Source organism: Gavialis gangeticus, unplaced genomic scaffold, assembly GCF_001723915.1.
Source record: "Gavialis gangeticus isolate Ggan-Ray unplaced genomic scaffold, GavGan_comp1, whole genome shotgun sequence".
Classification (NCBI taxonomy): domain Eukaryota; kingdom Metazoa; phylum Chordata; order Crocodylia; family Gavialidae; genus Gavialis; species Gavialis gangeticus.
The window spans coordinates 198,202,680-198,222,659 of record NW_017728992.1 but is presented as its reverse complement, the minus strand read 5'-3'; the positions used below and the strand labels follow the sequence as shown (position 1 = coordinate 198,222,659).

At 43.2% G+C, this 19,980-nt stretch overlaps 1 pseudogene; it reads left to right on the top strand.

The window, feature by feature from the left end:
• Positions 1 to 1,447: 1,447 nt before the first annotated feature.
• Positions 1,448 to 19,628, top strand: LOC109299137 (annotated as a pseudogene).
• The last annotated feature ends 352 nt before the right edge of the window (positions 19,629 to 19,980 follow it).

The window sequence follows — 19,980 nt, the reverse complement described above, 5'->3', positions numbered from 1 at the left end:
ACCAGATACCTTGAATTCCAGTCCAAGGCCATAAGCATAGGTTCATCCATCTTCTTCTTACTCACCCCATCAGTCCTGATATCTCCAGGGTTAGAATCATAAAACAGAAAGACTGGAAGGGACCTGTAAGTTCGTCGAGTCTGGTCCCCTGCCACGGGCAGGAGATAATTGGTTTCAAATGAACTCTACAAGGTGCTTGTCCAGCCTCCTCTTGAACACCTCCAGGGATGACAACTGTACCACCTCTGCTGGGAGCGGTGTTCCAGATTCTAATTAACCTTATGGAGAAGAAGTTTTTCCTTATGTCTAGCCTAAATTTTTCCTCATTGAGCTCATTGGACCTTGTTCTCCTGAGGGGTGCTTTTCAATGCCTTGTCATACATTACAGTGTCATTGGCAATGATTCAGTTTCACAGGTATTGATATTAATACCTCATTTCTACAGATTGGCCTTCAAGGTGTCCTTGAATCTCTTCTCTTGCTTACCTCCAGAGATGTGACCATCCCTGAGTTGGGAGTGTGGCACCTGTTTCAGGACATTGTTGTCAGACATCCTTATGACATGTCCCATGCAATGGAGCTGGTGTCAAATAAACATGGCTTCAATGGTGGCACTCATTCTTCTTTCCTTCCAATGATATGAAGGATTTTCCAAAGGCACTGCTGATAGAAACACTCCAGGGGTTTTAGGTACAGGCTGGGGACCAATTGGCTAAGAAGCAGCTCTGCAGAAAGGACCTGGGGGTTACAGGGGACAATAAGCTGAATATGAGCCAGCAGTGTGCCCTTGTTGTGAAGGAAGGTAATGGCATATTGGGCTGTGTTGGTAGGAGCGCTGTCAGCAGATCAAGGGAAGTGATTCTTCCCCTCTATTCAGCACTGGTGAGGCCACATCTGGAGTCCTTTGTCCAGTTTTGGGTCCCCCACTACACAACCGATGTGGACAAATTAGAGACAGTCCAGTGGAAGGCAATGGAAATGGGTAGGGGTTTGGAGCACATGACTTATGAAGAGAGGCTGAGGGAGCTATGCTTATTTTGTCTGGAGAAGAGAAGACTGAGAGGGGATTTAACAGCAGCCTTCAACTACCTGAAGGGTAATTACAAAAAGGATGGAGCCAGACTATTTTCAGTTCATGGCAGATGACAGAACAAGGAGCAATAGTCTCAAATTGCAGCAAGGGAAGTTGAAGTTGGATATGAGGAAAAACTCTCTCACCAGGAGGGTAGTAAAGCACTGGAATAGGTTACCCAGAGAGGTGGTCAAATCACTATCCCTTAGAGGGATTTAAGACTCAGGTAGACAAAGTCTTGTCTGGGATGATATACTTAGGGATAGTCCTACTTTGAGCAGGAGATTGGACTAGATGACCTCCTGTGGTCCCTTTCGACCATAATTTTCTATGATTCTATGATTTTTTTATGTCATCCAAGTTTCACACCTACATATGGATGACAACAGACTGATAGACCTGGGTCCTGATGTCATGATCATCAGAGACACAATTTTGGGAATGCCCGAAGGCAATACTGGCAAACTTTATCTTTTTGAGAAGAGTGGCTACCTAGGTAGGGAGAATGCTCAACTTTCTCCAAGTATTGCCCTCTACATGGAGCAGCAGCTTGTTAGTTTGGGGTGGGCTGGTCAAAGATCTTGGTTTTCACGAAGCTGACCAAGCACTTCTACAGGACTGCTTCCACCCCCATCCTTACACAGAGGCCAAGACAGAGTCTAATTCTTCCAGACAAAATTCAGCAGCCTTAACCATGAGACCATCCTCTCCGTTCTTGTTCATCCTGCTCCAGTCTTTAAGCAGTTTCCTCTTTCAGGAACCAACGTGGTAGGGGTGGTGCAGACAACAGCCTCCTTTAGTTTATAATTCTGATTCACTCCTAAAGTGGGTCTGTTATATGCACTGAATGAGGCAGAGGTCCTGTCTAAATATTAACACACGATCATGCAATTAAAGATTATATCATCACTCATTCAAATTGAGCATCAAATTCAAGTTGCACAGCCGTCCTTGATTCTTATATCTTTGTTACCTTTGTAAAGTTAATGATTGTTTCAATGTGTCTTGTGCATCTAATTTCTGTATGCTTGTAAGTGTGCTTGTATTTGACTACATATGTACATGCATACTTATACAGCCTCTAGTCACATGCAAAAGTAGGAGATTGAGCTTCAATTTGTTTTAAGTTGGCAAATTTATTACAAAATATCAGTAAGGGAATCAAGCTGTGCTTGGTGTGTATCCTAACTGCACTCGGCAGACAGTCTTCATGTGTTTTTATTTTCCAGCCACCATGTGATACAGGTGTCCTTGCCTTGGAAATCAGATAACCTTGAATTCAAAATGTGCATTGGTTTGTGCTATCCACATAGAGAGGGAAGGATAAGATACAAAAAATACGTTTTGATGAGATAAGTTCTGGTCTTTTAAGAAAAGACCATGTTTGGGCCCAGCAGGATGCTTCATCTGGATTTTACTATCAGTCTTGAAGAATTTCAAAGGAACGGTCATTTGTAGGAATTTGCGGATGCGCGCGCGCACACACACAGTCCTATCAAACATTTATACGGTGCTCGGTGATATCTAAGGAAAAATTATTTAGAACTCATTTTTCTTACCCCTCTGACCTTGCCCATCAGAAGTGTCCAGTTTGTTCATGAAGTATTGCTGCTGGTTTTTTAATAAGCGACCACAGAGCATTTCAGCAACGGTGATATCAATACCATTTGTTTTAGTTAGGGTATTTTTTTCTCACAATCTGTTATGATGTAAGAGTGACAAGCAGCCCACTGACTTTTCTGTGAGTGCCAGCTTTAGTGTCAAGCGAGCCAACCAGGGTTGAGCTATCGCTCTGATGCCTTCATTAAGCTGGACGTACATTCTGCAGCCAGCTGGAACATTTTCGGCAGTGCTAAGAGTGAATGTTTGGCCATTCTTTTTTATTTCCAACCCTCATTTTATCACAAGATTATTTATTATTCATTTTAATGTATCGGCAGCTCTCTTTCTCCCTGGACCTTGAACCACTTGAAAATTCTATTGAAAACCCACAGTTCGTTTTTAATATAGGTAATGTAGGCTCAGTTCCTAGATAGACCAGCTGAGAAACACATAGTTTCCCTCCCTAAGGTGATACAGGAAAGAGGTAAAGCCCATGACAATTGAGACCACAGTAACTATGCAGTTTAGCAGACATATCTGTCTCTCTTAGCACCTTGCTCTTTCACAATGCCTCAACTTTTCTGTTGATTCATTCATCTCTCACATTATCTAAATTATATATTGGGACAGGGACTATATTCTAGTCATTATTTGTTTGTATCATGTCATCAGACCTGATGGGGAATGTCTGATATCCCTACATATTAAAGCAATACAGATATTAAATAAGATAACAACAGCAGGTCCAGGAACCAAAGCCAGGTCCCTTTTTCCAACTAGCAGCCAACATGGATTTTTTAAGAATAAATCATTGCCAAATTAACTTGATATCCTTCTTTGATGGACTAACTGGTTCACTGTATGAAGAGAATGCAGGAGACATGACATACTTGGATTTTAGTAGGGCTTTTGATACAAATCAATATGACAGTCTCATGTATATTGGAGAAATGTGGACTAGGAAGAAATGATGATAGGTGGCTATACAATTGGCTGAAAAACTGCAAATAAATAACTGTAAATGCAGAGTGCCAGGAAGTTGCAAGGGGGGTTTCACAGAGGTTTTACTGGTTCCAGTGTTGTTTAACATTTCTAATGTCTTGGACGCAGGGGCAGGGAGCTTCCTCAGTAAGTTTGCGGATAACTCAAAACTAGGAGTAGTTACAAGCACTTAGGGGTAGACTCTGAGAGACTCTTGGTATAGTGGAGAACAGAACTATAGAAGTCGCCGATGACACCAAACTTTGGGGTACAGCATCCACACCTGAGGATAGGATGGTGATCCAATGCAACTTCGACAGGCTCAGAAAATGGGCGTATGAAAACCTGATGGCATTCAACACCAAAAAATACAAGGTTCTCCACCTTGGAGAAAAAAACCCTGCAGCATGCTTACAGGCTTGGCAGTGCTATGCTCACTAGCACCATAGCCGAAAGGGACTTGGGGTCATGATTGACCATAAGATGAACATGAGCCTTCAATGCAATGTCACACCTGGTAAAGCGAGGAAAACTCTGGCTTGCATTCATAGATGCTTCACAAGCAAATCCCAGGATGTCATCCTGCCACTGTACTCGGCCTTGGTGAGGCTGCAGCTGGAGTACTGCATCCAATTCTGGGCTGCACAATTCAAGAAGGATGTGGAGAAGCTTGAGAGAGTGCAGAGGAGAGACATGCACATGATCAGAGGGCAGGAGAACAGGTCTTTTGAGGAGAGGCTGAGAGGCATGGGACTCTTCAGCCTGGAAAAGCGCAGGCTCAGGGGGGACCTGGTGGCTGCCTATCAGTACATAAGGGGTGTGCATCAGGATCTGGGGGGGTGCCTGTTCAGCAGAGCGCCTCAAGAGATGCCAAGGTTAAACAGTCACAAATTCTTCCAAGACTATTTCAGACTGGACATAAAGAAGAACTTCTTTATTGTTCAAGCCCCAAAGGCCTGGAAGAGACTGCCACCAAAGGTGGTGTAAGCACCTCCTCTGGACTCCTTTAAGAGACATTTGGATGCTAATCTTGCTGGTGACTTCCTGCCCCTGGGGAAGGGGGCTGGACTTGATGATCTTCCGAGGTCCCTTTCGGCCCTAAATTCTATTAATCTATGAAATTTAACAAAGACACATATAAAGTACCACAGTAGAGAAGGAAAAAAAAAAACTAACTGAAAAGTTTAGGTACAGAAGCAATGCCAAGAAGGATATGAAGGTTATGATGGATCATAGAAGAAGCATGAGTCAACAGTATGGTGAAGTCCCCAGAAAAACAAATGCAATTGGGGCTGTATTAAGAGAAGCACCACATCATCCTCACATACTGCATGCCCCCACACAAGGAACACATTTGCTTTTGGAAGGCAGAATGTAGAAAAAAAGTCTTTTTCCAGATTCATGGCCAACTGTGTGACATACAGTAAGTCTTCCCAGAAACATGGAGTGTCCAAGAAGTGTGGCACCCCTGGGGACAGTTTAGGTGAAGGAATAGGAACTTCCTGGTATGACACAACAGCAACAAGGCTGGGCCCCAGTTCCTTGCAAGGGGCAGGAGTAAGACTGTTACTTCTTTATTGGAAAGAGTTCTTTAAATACATTTCTGTAAATAATAATGTGCTATTTCCACACCACAATACCCATTCAGATACTAAAGACTGCATGCACCACCTCACTTGCCCTGATCTGGCTCAGTTGCTGCTTCAGGCACAAGCTACGGTGGTCAGCTAGTACTGCATGGCTAATAGTTGTTAGCAGCTGGGAGAAGGTTAACACAGGATGCCTTCTCACCAGGGCTAAAGAGAAGTGACAATCATCTTGACAGCCATTAGACCCCTATTCTTCCTTGCTTCCTCCACTTAAGAAACACCCCAATTTTTGAGGGCTGATGGAGGGGGGAGTGAATGTGCTAAGGAAGAAAATGTGTACTGTATGTAAGACACCTGAGGTGTTGCTACTACTCTACTTGAACTGGTTAGTCCTCACGTGGATGCAGCTGGGCAGCATTTGCCTAACTAAACCACTTCCTTCTGCCTTCTTGTCCTCCTGGCACCTGTATCTTCTGTCTTGCTCCAGGTCTGTTAACTTCAAGTGGAGGCTAGAAAGTGCCATAGATGATACCATGCCTGTTGTCTAGTGGTTAGTGCACTTCGCCAGGAAACATGAGGTGTAAGTTCAAACCCTTCCCTAGATAGGGTGGGGCTAATACCCAGGTGTCCTCTTCTCTGGGCAAATCCCTTAACCACTTGGCTTTTGGGCTAGAACAGAGGGAACACCTTCTCCTCCTATTCCAGTGTCAAGCACCTGTGCAGCCTCAGTATGTGCCACCAGGCAGTGCAAGGACCCTGTGAATGTGCCACTTAGGCATCTGAAGGTGAAGGAGGTTTTAGCTGTATGAGTTTTATAACCATATTGGCTTTAATGCCAATGCCCAGACTCCCATCAATATATTCACTTTCTTTCTTCTCTTTGTGGAATCTTTGTCCAGGAATCTACATGACATGACAGGAGAAGCATTGCATAAGTCTGAGCAGAACAGCTGGTTATAGTACCTTCAACTATATACAAAAATGTCTAATATTAAAAATCAGAAAGATGTGAATGCTTGAATTTTGCTTCTCAAGAGTGTGCAGCTACTCACTCAGCCTTTCGTCTGAAACACAGCTGTACTGGAGACCACTGATAGCATTCTTGTGGCTGTGGAAATGTTTTGCAAGTGTTTAATCAGAATTTTTGCAGGTTCTAACATTCTTGCAATGAAATTAAACTTCTATGGAAATATGCATACGAAGGGGAACGCTTAAGCAAAGTTTATGGAAAAAACAATCCATAGTCACCTATGAAAATTAATCTATTCCCCTGGAACATGTAGATATCATACTTTATTTAAATGTATAAACTAGTGATTTTATGCAATCATTTGCTAATCTTATTTATACTTCCTATTATTATACACCTGAATGTGTTTTCTTGTTAACATTCAGATATTAAATTATCTACATCTCAATAATTTAAAAATCTACAGAACAACAAGATAAAAATTGGATAAGCAGCAGCTAAACATAAGCATAAGATAAACCAGTGTTTTGCATTGCTATCTAGCTGGAAGAAGTAACTAGCTCACTCTTGAGCTGTTTGGTTAGGTTAATAAGGCTGCTTATGCAACTTTGATGTTCGCTGCTCCTGTTTGCTTCTGTAATGAAACTTCTTTGGTTGCATTGTTTATTTCTAGGCTAAGAACAGACAGACAAAAAGCCTGAGGCTGAATTAATTCAGTCTTTGCAGGTTAGTCTAAACTGCACAGATTAAATTGAAACAGAGGAAAATGCAGCCACATGCCTGCAGTAGCTCAGGCCAAAAGCTAGGGGATGCTAGAGCACAGCTGTCTGGCTGTGTGTTCACTTCCTCTTCCTGTTTCCCCTGAGGTCTCTGGAATTGCAGTCCAGAATGACAGCCACAGGACTCTGCAGGGTTGTTCATCACTTCCTCTTCCTGCTTCCAGGTGCCTCTGGGATTTGTAGTCCATAGTCACAGCTGGCATTAAGTTGGAGCAGGGGAAGGGGTGTTTAACCTCCCTCCCTGGCCACAAACCCCAGCCGGGGTTTGCCTGGGGGACAGTACCCCCCTGTAGCCTGGGCTGCATACCTAGCTGAGCTTGCCCTGCTTGTCATCCAGCCCTCACTGCTCCAGCTAGGGAGTAGAGTGGAGGGGACAGCCCTTCTCTCTGGAGCAGACAGAATAGCCCATCCCATCCCATCCCATCCCATCCCATCCCAGGACTGAAAAGCACGCTGGGATGGTAGGGGACTCTGATTTAACTTGAACCAGGAATGCATCTGGGACAGAAGATTCATAAACCAGTTTGACCTAAATCAGTTAAGTCTGATACATTCAACCAGGTTTATGTTAAACCAGTTTTAGCCATTTTGAAACTGGTTTGTGTGCACTGAGCTTCTTTTCTGTTACAGGCTTAAGCCAGTTTCTAATAATTTAAACTGGTTTGTGTATAACGTCTGTCCCTAGCCCTAATGACTTTTCACTTTTCATTGGGTTCAGACTTGAAAGTCCTGCTTGCACACATAGAAAAGTATGCATTTAAAGTTACACCCATTCTTAAATTCCATTGATGTAAGTGGTACTTAAGCACATGGTCAAGCTTTGCTGACATGGGACCTGTGTGCAGAACTACAATGTTATCTCAATGCTGGGAGGTTGGTGGTGCAGTGTTCTTGTTAAACTGGCTCATGCCATCCAAAGTTAGGGTGCATTTATTGATGCACCCTAACATTGTCAAGTATGCTTGAAGGCCGGGATTTTAAACAGTGAATGGGGGTTTAGGCTACTTAATGTGAGACGCAAGAAGAAACAGGTGGTGTAAGAAATGCTGAGTATCTACCCCTGATTAAGTGCTTCTCATGGGCACAGCATTGGGCATGCCATGTCATCAGCTAGTTTTGAAAATCTTTGTCACCCTGACAAAAAGCCAGTATGGGCCCACAGTTATCACATGTCCGTACATCAGAGGTATAAGAGGGCAGCTCTGCCCCCTTGCAGTGACAGTGCATGGGAGAGTGCCAGCTGCCACAACATCTGTGGTGGTGGTGATGATAGTATAGTCAACTGCCAGCTGCAGAAGCAGTAGCTATTTTTTTCCACCCCACCCAAAAGCAATGCCTAGACCTGCTTCCCCAGTTATCCTCCCACCCCCAACAATTACACTACTGTGTGAGATGCCACAGTGTTTCCTTCACATCTAACATAGGAATTAACTATAATTGTGTCATACCCTTTCCAAAAGTGAGCAACCACTGAAGGCACATGTGATTGCCTTGACCTCAACTGACATATTAGGGGCTAAAGTGGGAAACACCAACCCTTTTTTTTGCCTAGTAAAGACATGGGACATCCTGTGTAGATAGGAAACAGAGAGGGACCAGTGGATTAAAGACATGTGTATACATAACTATAACCTTCTCAGATACGCATGCCTGCTTTGGAACCAGTTTTCACTTCTTCAGATGGGAAGTCTCTATCCACATCTAAGTTATCATTCTGTTGACACAATATAGACAGAGTCACTTTGAAAAATAGATGCAGTGAACATATTTGAAAGTGTATGTATATTCTAACAGCACTAATGGCTCTTTTCCCCTACCCTTCAAAGTGCAGTTTTTGATTTGAAGAAATCCTCTCTAACATAAGAGGCATAGGATACCAAACTCCTCACCTTCTCCCCTACCTGCTTGAGTTTTGATCTCACTTCTCCTTAGAGTTGAGTTCTAGAAAATAGCTGTGAGCATTTTGTAACCATCATCTATCTTGCCAAAACTCATGAAACATACTTGTATGCAGGAAATCCTAGGTGAGAATAAGCACTAGGCACTTGCTGAGTATCACTCATAACAGTATTCACCTGCCTAGGAAAGAATTTTCTTTTTCAAGGGGATTATTTTAGTTTTCCTCAATAACCTTTGTGTATTTTCTGAAGAATGACATTCATGCTTGAATTAAGAATCATGTTCAAATTGCAGTCACCCACCTGCATGATCAGGACACTCAAAGAAACTATGAGTAATACTGCTCGGCTAAAGGAATGGAGTGACAAAATAGTCAAAACAGCATGAACAAGTCCCTTGTCAAGGTGATTTGAGAGGTCAGGGAATCACTGTTTACTAATCATTAACTTCTTGAACAAAAAAGCTGACGTGACACAACTTTGTGTTATAGGAAATTTCCTTCCAGGTGCTACCAGCTAACAAACCAACACTTTGGAAAATGGCTGAAGAAAAACATTGATACCATGATAGTTCTGCTTGGAAACAATCTATTCAATTCTATCACTACCTTGCTTTTAAATTATTATATTGAAACAAATTATTTTCTCACTCTGTGGCAGAATAATATACTGGAGACACAGATGTGAGAGACAGCTCATCTTTCTCTCCCTGACAATACAGGACTGTTCCAAACAGTACATATTACAGCATCTTGTCCGGCTTAGTTTTAAAAAATAGTAAATAGTGGGTTTTCTACAACTATACTTGGGATTCTCTTCCATTGCTGAATATTTACAAATATCAGGAAGTTGTTGACTCCCAGAGATATTCTGGGAATGAGGAAAGGTTAAAAAAGAGTGAGCCCCACCAAAATGAAATACTCACAAAATTACATATACAGAAATTTTAATAACAAACTTAATAATGAAATATGAATAAGATACATGTGAAACAGCACAGGAAAGGCATGTCAGGCAAATGATTATAAAATGTGTCTTCCTGTAAATAACAATACGCTTCTTAATAACATTTGAGATCAATTTAAAATTAATTTCTTTAAGTTCTAAGGTCTTAAAAAGCTGTTAACGGGTGTCCAGCCCATTACAGAAAAGGACTTCTCACCTAGGTTTCAAATTAAGTTTAAGACAGCATGCACCTTCTTTTATCTACAGAAGGGCCCACCCACCTGTTCTGGACCAACCACCTGCTTCTTCTCCTGCCATGCCTTGTTGTTTCTGAATCAGTTCTAATAAGGCAGGAGGCTGCCCATTCTTGCCTCGATGCCAGGGACCACTATCTACGGCTCCGTTCTTCTTCTACACCACAGCCCAAGCCTCGCAGATGGTATCCAGATGACACAATGCTCCTAGCCTACAGCTGGACTTAGCTTAGCCCTCATTGTCAGCTCTCAGTCTCTCACAGATTCATACGGCCCTCCTCTCACAGGGTCTCTTTCACACATTGACAACTTGTACTGCCATAGGCTTTATCTAGCTCATACCTTGGGTTGTGGGAGAGGCCCAAAGGACAGTATGTCTGCCACCCTCACTGGGGTAGTGGCCAGCCAATTACCCAACTGGGTCTAAGCTTGCCCTGACCCCTCCCAGGGCAACTCTATCCACTTGCACACACGTACTGGGCTTCCAGCCCTCTGGTTTCCCCCTCACTGGGGCTCCTCATCTCCACCCCCTCACCAGGGCCATGGGGCTTCCCTCCCCAGTGGGGGCTTAGGTGGCCATAACAGTGCCTGGCCCCCTCTGGGTCTTAGGCCCTCCTTGGGCTCAGGTGGCCATAGTCATACCTACTCCCCCTGTACCTACAGCATTGTGGGGGCTAGGGGTTAAGGCACCCTGACCTGCCTTTCACTGGGGTAAGTGGTCTGGTATTTCCTGGGGGCTCCCACACCACTGGGAGCCCCACCAGGCCACCCACTTCTGGCAGGGTGCAGTTTTAGGTCATGCCCAGGACCAGGAGCCTCCAAACCACCCCTTAAGCTCCTGCCCTTAACTCCAGGATGTTGCATGCAGCCTTGCAGCCAGGTGATGTTTCTGCCTGGCCTGCCAGCAGCAAACCTCTCTGTTTATGTAGGTGACCAGAGTTCTAAAATGGCCACCGCAATCAAGCACCCGCTGGCTGCTTGGCTTAGTCCTTAAAGTGGCAGGCACCACCAGTGCCCTGCCACACTCTCATTTGCTGATTTCCTTTGACTTTTCTTCTTTTACCCAAACTTTGTTCATGCAAATATCAGCAAATGCTATACCATATATTGCCATTAAGTCATTTAGGGCCTACTGTAGTCTACAAAGCCCTGTTTTGCCTTGCCTTGACTTGCCTTAATTTAATCCCATTTCATACATTCCCTTGTTTTAAAAGGAAGGATATTTAAACCAGGTATTTTTATTATTAGAACTGAGGCATGTATTTTAACTGGGAAAGTGATTAGCTCTTGAAGCAAATTACCTGGGAAAATGGTGGTTTATCCATCTTACATCAAACCTGGATGTTTTTCTTCAAGTTATTCTTTAGCCAAACATATTGTTGGGCTCAGTACAGGAGGATCCATGTGAAATTCGATAGCCTGGGATGCACTTTTACTCTTTTGTGGGATTTAAATATCATGATGTTGAATTTTAGTATGTAGGCCATACTACATACTTTAGATATTTACTTTAACAGATTTAGATGTAAGCCATCTGTCTGTATCAAAGGAGTAAAAGTTTCACATGAAAAAGACAACTCTTCAGCTGAGAGGCTGAAGAGGAGACCATGCAAGAAGAGCATTTTGGAAACAATAATGTTTAAAGAGAGTGAGGTACAACATGGGAATGTTGATAGCTGCAGTCTCATTATCTTTAAAACATTCTCGTTCCCAGAATCTTCTTCTTGCACAGTCTCCTCTTCAGACTTTTCTCTGTTGAATTTTGGGAAAGCACTGTCCAAAATTGTTATTAGAACCCAAAAATTCTCAGCCCCCCCCACCCCCACCAACAACCCTGCACACAGGATACCAGCATTTTGATTTTTATGATGCTTAGATCCTCATTGTTTCTTATAGTGTTCTGAGCACACAGGGAGACGATTTCAATTGAACATAATTATTAATTCAGTATGAATGCCATTCCTTTGAAAAGACAGAAAAAGTATTGAAAAACATGAACAGATGAGTCACAGGGTTCATAGGCCCTTCTAAACCAGCGAAATCAAGCACAGGTTTTGGTGGTATACCTCAGCACTACTTCTTCCTCTCTACCAACCAGGCAACTTTCAATTTTCTATCCCAAATCATTTCAGTGCTATGCCTTTTTTTTTTTTTTTTTTTGCTGTTTTCTCAAAGATGTGGTCAAATGGTTTATTTTTAAATAAAAGTGTACTACTTCCACCTCTACCCCCTTCATATTAAAATTTTGCAAAACTGTTTTTGCAAAAGCTTTCAAAGGAAATAAAATACCCTGAGATGAAAATTGGAGGAAAACTTAACACAGAAAAAACTGAAAGATTGGGAAACTCATAACCAGTTTCAAATGCAACATAACAAATGTTGCTCAGCCTGTACATGCTGACACATGCTTAACTTTGAGCACCGTTGTTATTCTGCTGATTTCTCTGATTATGTCATGAGTAAGAGATGCTAGTGAGGGATAAGGCATCACATGAGCTGATAAATAAAGAGGTAAAGAAAAAGGGAAGTAAAAAGTGTCCCCTTGTTGCAGACATCCTTGAAGCACAGGGGTTCATCCATGAGGGAAATTCCACCTGCTAACCCTGCTGTAAGTGCAAAAATCAAAAGAAAGAAAAATTGTGGAGGCTGCATTCATAAAATTCAATGAGCTAGGCTAATCTGAAAGGAAGCTTTCAGGCATTGCAGTCTATTCATTTCCTGCCTTATTTTCTCCTTTTGTCATTCCCCTTTCCTCTTCCCTTCCTTGTACACACCAGAAAATAGACTTAACATAAGGATGTTTTATCAAATAATAAATTACATGGGAGCTGTCACTTTCCCAACCAGGGCTTCTTTGTGCCTTCCCTGTTATCCAACAAAAACAACTCACCCGTACCGGGTCAGAGAGAGAAGGCAGATGCAATCACACATTTGCAATTTGTATCAGCTGGCTTTGGAAGGAAAGTAGCAGCAGTATCTTCCTAGCTTTGTTTATGCCAGATGAGACTTGCGATGTGCCCATACTACTTCCTCCCAGATGGAGCATTAAGTAATAAGAGTGAAGCCTCACCTATCTGGTAAGTCTATCTAATCTATCCCATTGCCTACTTTGAAATGCATTTCAAGATTGTTGGTGCACTTATTGTTATTAAGTACTTGCATCACCCTACTGGCCGAGTCTTCATTATGCTAGACCAGTGATTCTTAACCAGGGTGCTATAGCACCCTGAGGTGCTGTGAGATCCTTTTAAGGGTTCTGCAGGGCATCATAAAATTGTAACAGTGTTAGGTGTATGAATGTCTACACACGATTCGGAAGATAAACCCAGAGATTTCAAAAAGGAACCTACAGTGTCAAAAATGTACTGGCCTGTTGTGGTCTGTGGTCTTTGCAATGGAAGAAATGCTGTTATTTGTCTGTAGCCAACAAACACATGAAAGCTGAGAGCTGGCATTTTTGGACGGGTGCTTTGAGTTCAACAATGGTGCTACGGGTCTAAAGGGTTGAGAATCACTGTGCTAGGCAGTAGCCAGAACTAGAACAAGATGACAACCTGTGCCCTAGGGAGCATTCAACCTAAATTTGAGACAAGAGACAGTAAATGGGAATAGTGAGACAATATAGGCTTGCCTGATAGACGGTCATGATAGCACAGCAGCAGACTAAGGGCCAGATTCTATCCCAGCTAGTAGACGTGAGCTTTCCACCATGCCTGAATCCCTGAAAAGCAGTTATTGCACTGGGTGGGTGGATCCTCCTCCTCCCCACTGTTTTTTTTTTTTTGTGGGGGGGTGGGGATTGTGACTCAGTCTTAGGGGGAAGATAACAGGGTATTATAAAACAGAAGCATTAATGGATTTTCAGAAGGTGAATGGAGTCGAATAGAATCCCACTTAGGTCTGCAAGTCCACATAGATGCCTAATACATGAAACCCGGGCCCTAAATGTGACCTGTTTGCAAGGCATTGAGTCAAAGAGGAGTTTTAAAGAGGGATTTCAAGGATAATAGTAAGGCAGCTTTGCTAGTGCTTATAGGGTCTCTGCATACAAGGTGCAGCCTGGGAGAAACCATGAAAGTACTTGTTTGAAAGCCTAATAGGTATGTGACAGAGGCTGGCATCCTGGGCCAATCAGAGGAAGAAGCCAACCTTTTGATGAGGAATGAAAGATAACAGATGAGGCAGGAGAGACTACAAAGAGCTTTGAAAGCAAAAACGAGCAGTTTCTCTTTGATGTGATAAGGAAAGGCAAGTCAGTGAAGGGATGCCGATAGAGGGGTGACGTGGTCAAAATGATGAGCTAAGGCAAATGATCTATGCAGCAGCATTCTGGATGGGTTTGAGCAAAGCTAGATTGCATCTGTTAAGGCCAGAGGAAAGGATATTGCCACATTCAAAACCTGAGATGATGAGGTTTCTAAATAAGAGGCTTGCCTCTGTGACTGTACAAATCCTCATGACTGCCCCTGGGCTGCAGGGAAATAAGATTATTCCCATTTTGTAATAGGCAACTGAGACACAGGATGCCCAAGTAGTTTGTACAAGTAATCATGGCAGGGCAAGGAATTGAATCTGGGTGTTAGGCTAATGCTCTAATGATTGTACACGTGTCCGTAGCAGGGACCTTGGTATAAGGTCTGTGTAGAGCATCCATACCTGAGGATAGGCTGGTGATCCAGGATGACCTTGATAGGCTTAGAAAGTGGGTGTATGAATGTCATCTGGTTTTTAATATGGAAAAATGCAGTGTACTCCACCTTGGGGGGAAAAAACCCTGCATCATGCTTATAGGCTCAGCAGTGCTATGCCTGCTAGCACCACGGCCGAAAGGGATTTGGGGGTTATGACTGACCACAAGATGAACATAAGCCATGTGATGTTGCAGCTGGAAAAGCGAACAAAACTCTGGCTTGCATCCATAGATGATTCTCAAGCAAATGTCAGGATGTCATCCTGCCACTGTACTCGGCCTTGGTGAAGCTGCTGCTGGAGTACTGCATCCAATTCTGGGTTCCACAATTCAAGAAGGATGTGGAGAAGCTTGAGAGAGTCCAGAGGAGAGCCATGCACATGATCAGAGGGCAGGAGAACAGGTCTTATGAAGAGAGGCTGAGAGGCATGGGACTCTTCAGCCTGGAAAAGCGCAGGCTCAGGGGGGACCTGGTGACTGCCTATAAGTACATCAGGGGTGTGCATCAGGATCTGGGGGAATGCCTGTTCAGCAGAGCTCCCCAAGGGATGACGAGGTCCAATGGTTACAAACTCCTCCAAGACCATTTTAGGCTGGACAGAAGGAAAAATGTCTTTACTGTCTGAGCCCCCAAGGCCTGGAACAGACTCCCCAAGAGGTGGTGCAAGCTCCTACTCTGGACTTTTTAAAGAAATGTTTGCATGCTTTTCTTGCTGGGATTCTTTGACCCCAGCTGACTTCCTGCCCCGGGGGCAGGGGCCTTGACCCAGTGATCTTCTGGGGTCCCTTCCAGCCCTAATGTCTATGAAATCTTGTTTGGAGCAATTCCACCAATGTACACTGCATTTCTGTAGTGTCCTAACTATATTAAAAAAAAACAGAAAAAACTCCAAACCCCAACTGCATTTTCTTCCTTGTTCATTGCTATTGCTTCCAGTTATTTCCTGCCTTGGAGATACAGCATCAGCATGAAAGAGCAAAAACTTTAAAGCATTGACTCATGCCACCATTAAGGTTAATGCAGTATTGAATGACAACGTGGAGATGTTTAAAGAAATCTCCAATTTGTTATGCATGCCAGAAAAATCTGAGACTGACTCAGACACACTAATTAGGTTTGTGGAATCAATATTACCTTGTGAATGTATTCCTGTTGGGCCTAATCCAAAACTCCCATTGACTTCATGGACTCTGGGATCAGGACCTCTATGTGGGTTATGTAACTTTGTATAACTCTATAAGGAAAAATGTGTTTCCATGCTCGTCTCATTAGTTTCATCTCAAACTTTGTGGGTTTCTTTTTTCTTCTATAAGGACCAAATGCTTCAGGCTACTTAGAAGGAAAAGGTTGTTGTATTATGCAAGAGAAAAAGACTTCACATTTTTCAGACTTGGCTAAAACAAATCCAATTACATAGGGGGGAAAAATCCCAGTTCTACCTTAGACGATAATTTATTTTATTAAGCAGTAATGTCTCTGATCCTTCCTCAGCCAAATTACAAGTAATAACTGAGGACAAAAATACATTTCTTTTAAATACAAGAATACCATAGTGATGAATAGAAGCAGAGAGAAAAGGAAGAAAGAAGTAGGAAAAGACACATGCGCGCGCACACACACGTGCACACACACACACCCACGCGTGCACACGCACACACGCGCGCACACATTGATGCAACCAAAGATAATTGTCAGAAGTTGAAAGTATTTTTAATTCTGTCTTCTCTAAGCAACAGCAATATTATGACATACCTGTTTTTTTTTTCCCCACCTGCTCTTGCCCAGTACACAGATACACAATAAAGAAACCTGAAATCTACTTCCAGCTGTATGGGTTCTCTTTGACTAATTATTTTGATTTGCTGTCCCTCTGTCAGTCTTGGTGAAGGCTGCTTACACATATACAAATGACCTGGGTAGAAAAACGTATCTGGTGATACCTGAACAGACTTAAATACTGAACCCCCAAGGAGCAGAGAGCTGACAGTGCTAATGCTGCACAGCCAGGGGGCTGCTATGCACACATCTCAGCATGCTCTGTAGATTCCCTTAGTCTGCCTGGTGACAGATGGGCAGGACTGTATGGGAAGTCTGAGTCAGCCAGACTTAGCTAGTGTCTCTCAGCAGCACAACGTGGGATTGTGAAGGGGGCATGTTTTGCTCCCTGCTTAGCTGGAGTAGTAGAGTTCAGCCCAAACAGCACACTATCTCTGAAAGGATGAAGGAAAGGGAAGCAAAGCATCTTGGGATGCTGGAGGTCTGTGCTGTGATTTCTCTCAGAAAAGAACGTATACATCTATACACACATCTGGTCTCTCAGGGGAAAATCTCCTGGGAGTGATTTAACCTTGGTTGTTCCGAGAAATAATCATTTTTGCACTGCAAGAAAAATCATGAACAGCTGTATACTCATGGTTCCACAAGTGTAGCAAGTTTCCCAGGAGAAACTGAGGCCAGTTATGGACATTACACTTTTACCAGTCTAAGCGATTGGAAACTGCTCTAAATTTGTCACAAAACAGAAGTTTGGCTCACATAGGCCGTTCTAAAAATCGCGGAACCTGGTCTAAGATACACCTAGATTGATGTGCACTCAAACTTCATGGATTTAGGTTAGATTGGTGCATCAAACTTCAGTTCCAGTTCCCCTATCGATTCAAGTTAGGTCACTGTCTATCAGCATCCCAGGCTACTTTGCATCTCCCTGATAGCACCCCCCTCCCCCAAGAAGGCCCATGCCTAGCTGCTCCAGCCAAGCACCCAGCAGGTCCCACTCTCCAGCTCTCCCAGACCTGAGCCAGCACAGCCCCTCTCCTCAGCCCTGCCGCCTACCTCTGCCCATCTGACAGCCACAGCCAGGCAGCAAAAGAGGCAGGAGGGGATGTGTGAGTACCCATAAGGGCTCTCCTGTGTTAATGAATTTGTCTTTACCTGGTTTCTCCATCTATTCTCCTTCTTCGCTTGCCTGTTACACCTTTGATGTTAAGAAAATAATTGAAAGAGAAATGAATATTGATCTACTTAACTCATAGCTGTGTAGTAGTTTAGGCCTCTTCACAGGGCTCCTCCACAACTTCACCCTGCCCCTACCACATCATGGATGTTCTGGGTACATACTTCTTGTTTTTTAAAATCCTATTACCGAGTTAAATATCAGGAACTGGTCCCACTATACTCTTCATGTTAACTAGTTATCTGGTCCCAATCTAGGATCCATTACCAACTTTCATCTTCTATCCATCAGCAATTTATTCAATAGCCCTTGCTTTCTAGCAATAATTCCTAAATCATTATCCCACATCCAAATTGCAGGATCCCCAGATCATCAGCTGACAGGGCACCACATCAGTGGAGACAGTTCTCATAAGAAATGCAGAAAAGCCATTACATTACAGGTGAAAGCTAGTGTGATCAAACTTAGTGAGAGTGATTTGTCACAAACTGAAATCAGTAGGTGGTTGGACCTAGCTTGTACTACTGCGCAAACGTTTATTAGAGAAAAGGATAAAATAAATGGTGAAATTAAAAGTGCAGCCTCATTGCAATCCACTATTATATGGCAACATGCAGGACTTGTGGCTGAGATGGAAAGACTTTTGATTTTGTGGATTCAGGATCAAACTCAGTGTGTGCCTTTGAGTTCAGCCACCATTCACACCAAGGCTTTGAGTCTTTTTGACACTGTGAAACAACGTGGCAAGGGATCCAAGGATGACAAATTCAGTGCAAGTAAGGTTTGGCTCATGCATTTTAAAGGCAGGTATGCCTTGCATAACATCAGGGTGCAAGGTGAATCTACTAGTGATGATGAGATTGCAACTGAAGATTTTCCAAAAAAAATGGCTAAAATTATTGAAGAGGGAGGTTATTGTGCCAGGCAAGTCTTCAATGTTGACAAGACTGGGCTGTTCTGGAAGAAAATGCCTTCCAGGGTATACAGCGCCCAACAAGAAAAAACTATGCCTGGTTTTAAAGCAGCTAAGGATAGACTTACCCTTTTGCTTGGTGCAAGTGCTGCGGGTGATTTCAAGGTCAAACCCTTGCTTGTTTACCACTCCGAAGATCCCAGAGCACTTAAGGGTTATGTTAGAGGCAGCCTTCCAGTCATCTGGAAATCAAATTGTAAAGCTTGGGTGATTGGGCCCCTTTTTGAAGAATGGTTCACTGACTATTTTGTGCCAGCTGTTCAGAATTATTGTGAGAGGAACAACCTTGTACATAAGGCATTGTTAATTTAAGACAATGCCCCTGGACATCCTGCACACCTTCCAGATTTAGACCCTAACATCAAGGTTGTTTTCTTGCCCCACAACACAAGATCACTGCTGCAGCCTGTGGACCAGGGGTTCATTTAATCTTTTAAGGCTTACTACCTTAGAAGAACCTTTGCCTGTGCCATCAGTATCACAGTCCAGGAAGGTGGACCAACCCTCAAGGAATTCTGGAAGGGCTTCAATGTCCTGGATGCAGTGAAGAACATTGGAGAATCTTGGAAGGAGGTTAAGGAATCCAATCTCAATGGCTTCTGGAGAAAACTGTGTCCAGCATTCATCTCTGATTTCCATGGATTTGAAGGTCAAGTGGATTAAGTCATTACTGATGTTGTGAAGATGGCTGGCCAGCTACAGCTAGAAGCTGAAACAGAAGATGTTGAGGAGCTGCTGGCCTCTCATTCCCAGGAACTGACTAATGAAGAGCTTGTCCATCTTGAGGCACAAAGGAAGGCAGAAAATCAGGCCCAGATTCTAGAGAGTCCTGCTCAAGGTACCATGACAACGAAGCAGATGGGTGAGGCCTTTAAACATTTGGAAGCTGCAATGGCAATTTTTGAAAAAACTGGATCCTAACCTCGAATGCAGCACAAGACCAACAACTTGATCTCTAATGCCTATGTGTTACTCAAATTGCCAATTGCTCAAAACATGAGTGAGACTTTATAAAGGGGGATAAGGCAAGGTGCTGCGTTTATTGATTACATGAGTTAGACATAGAGGTTCGGACACCCTATTCATACAAACACACAAAAATCATCATACACATCATTACACACAGGCATACACATACACAAAACAACTATTTCATTCACACATATGCCAGATATAGTTACCAGCAACAGTTGCTCAATATCAGCCCAGGGTAGCCAACCCGGGCTTATTGAGTAGATGATGATTTGAAGATAGCACATTTGAAGAGAACAGC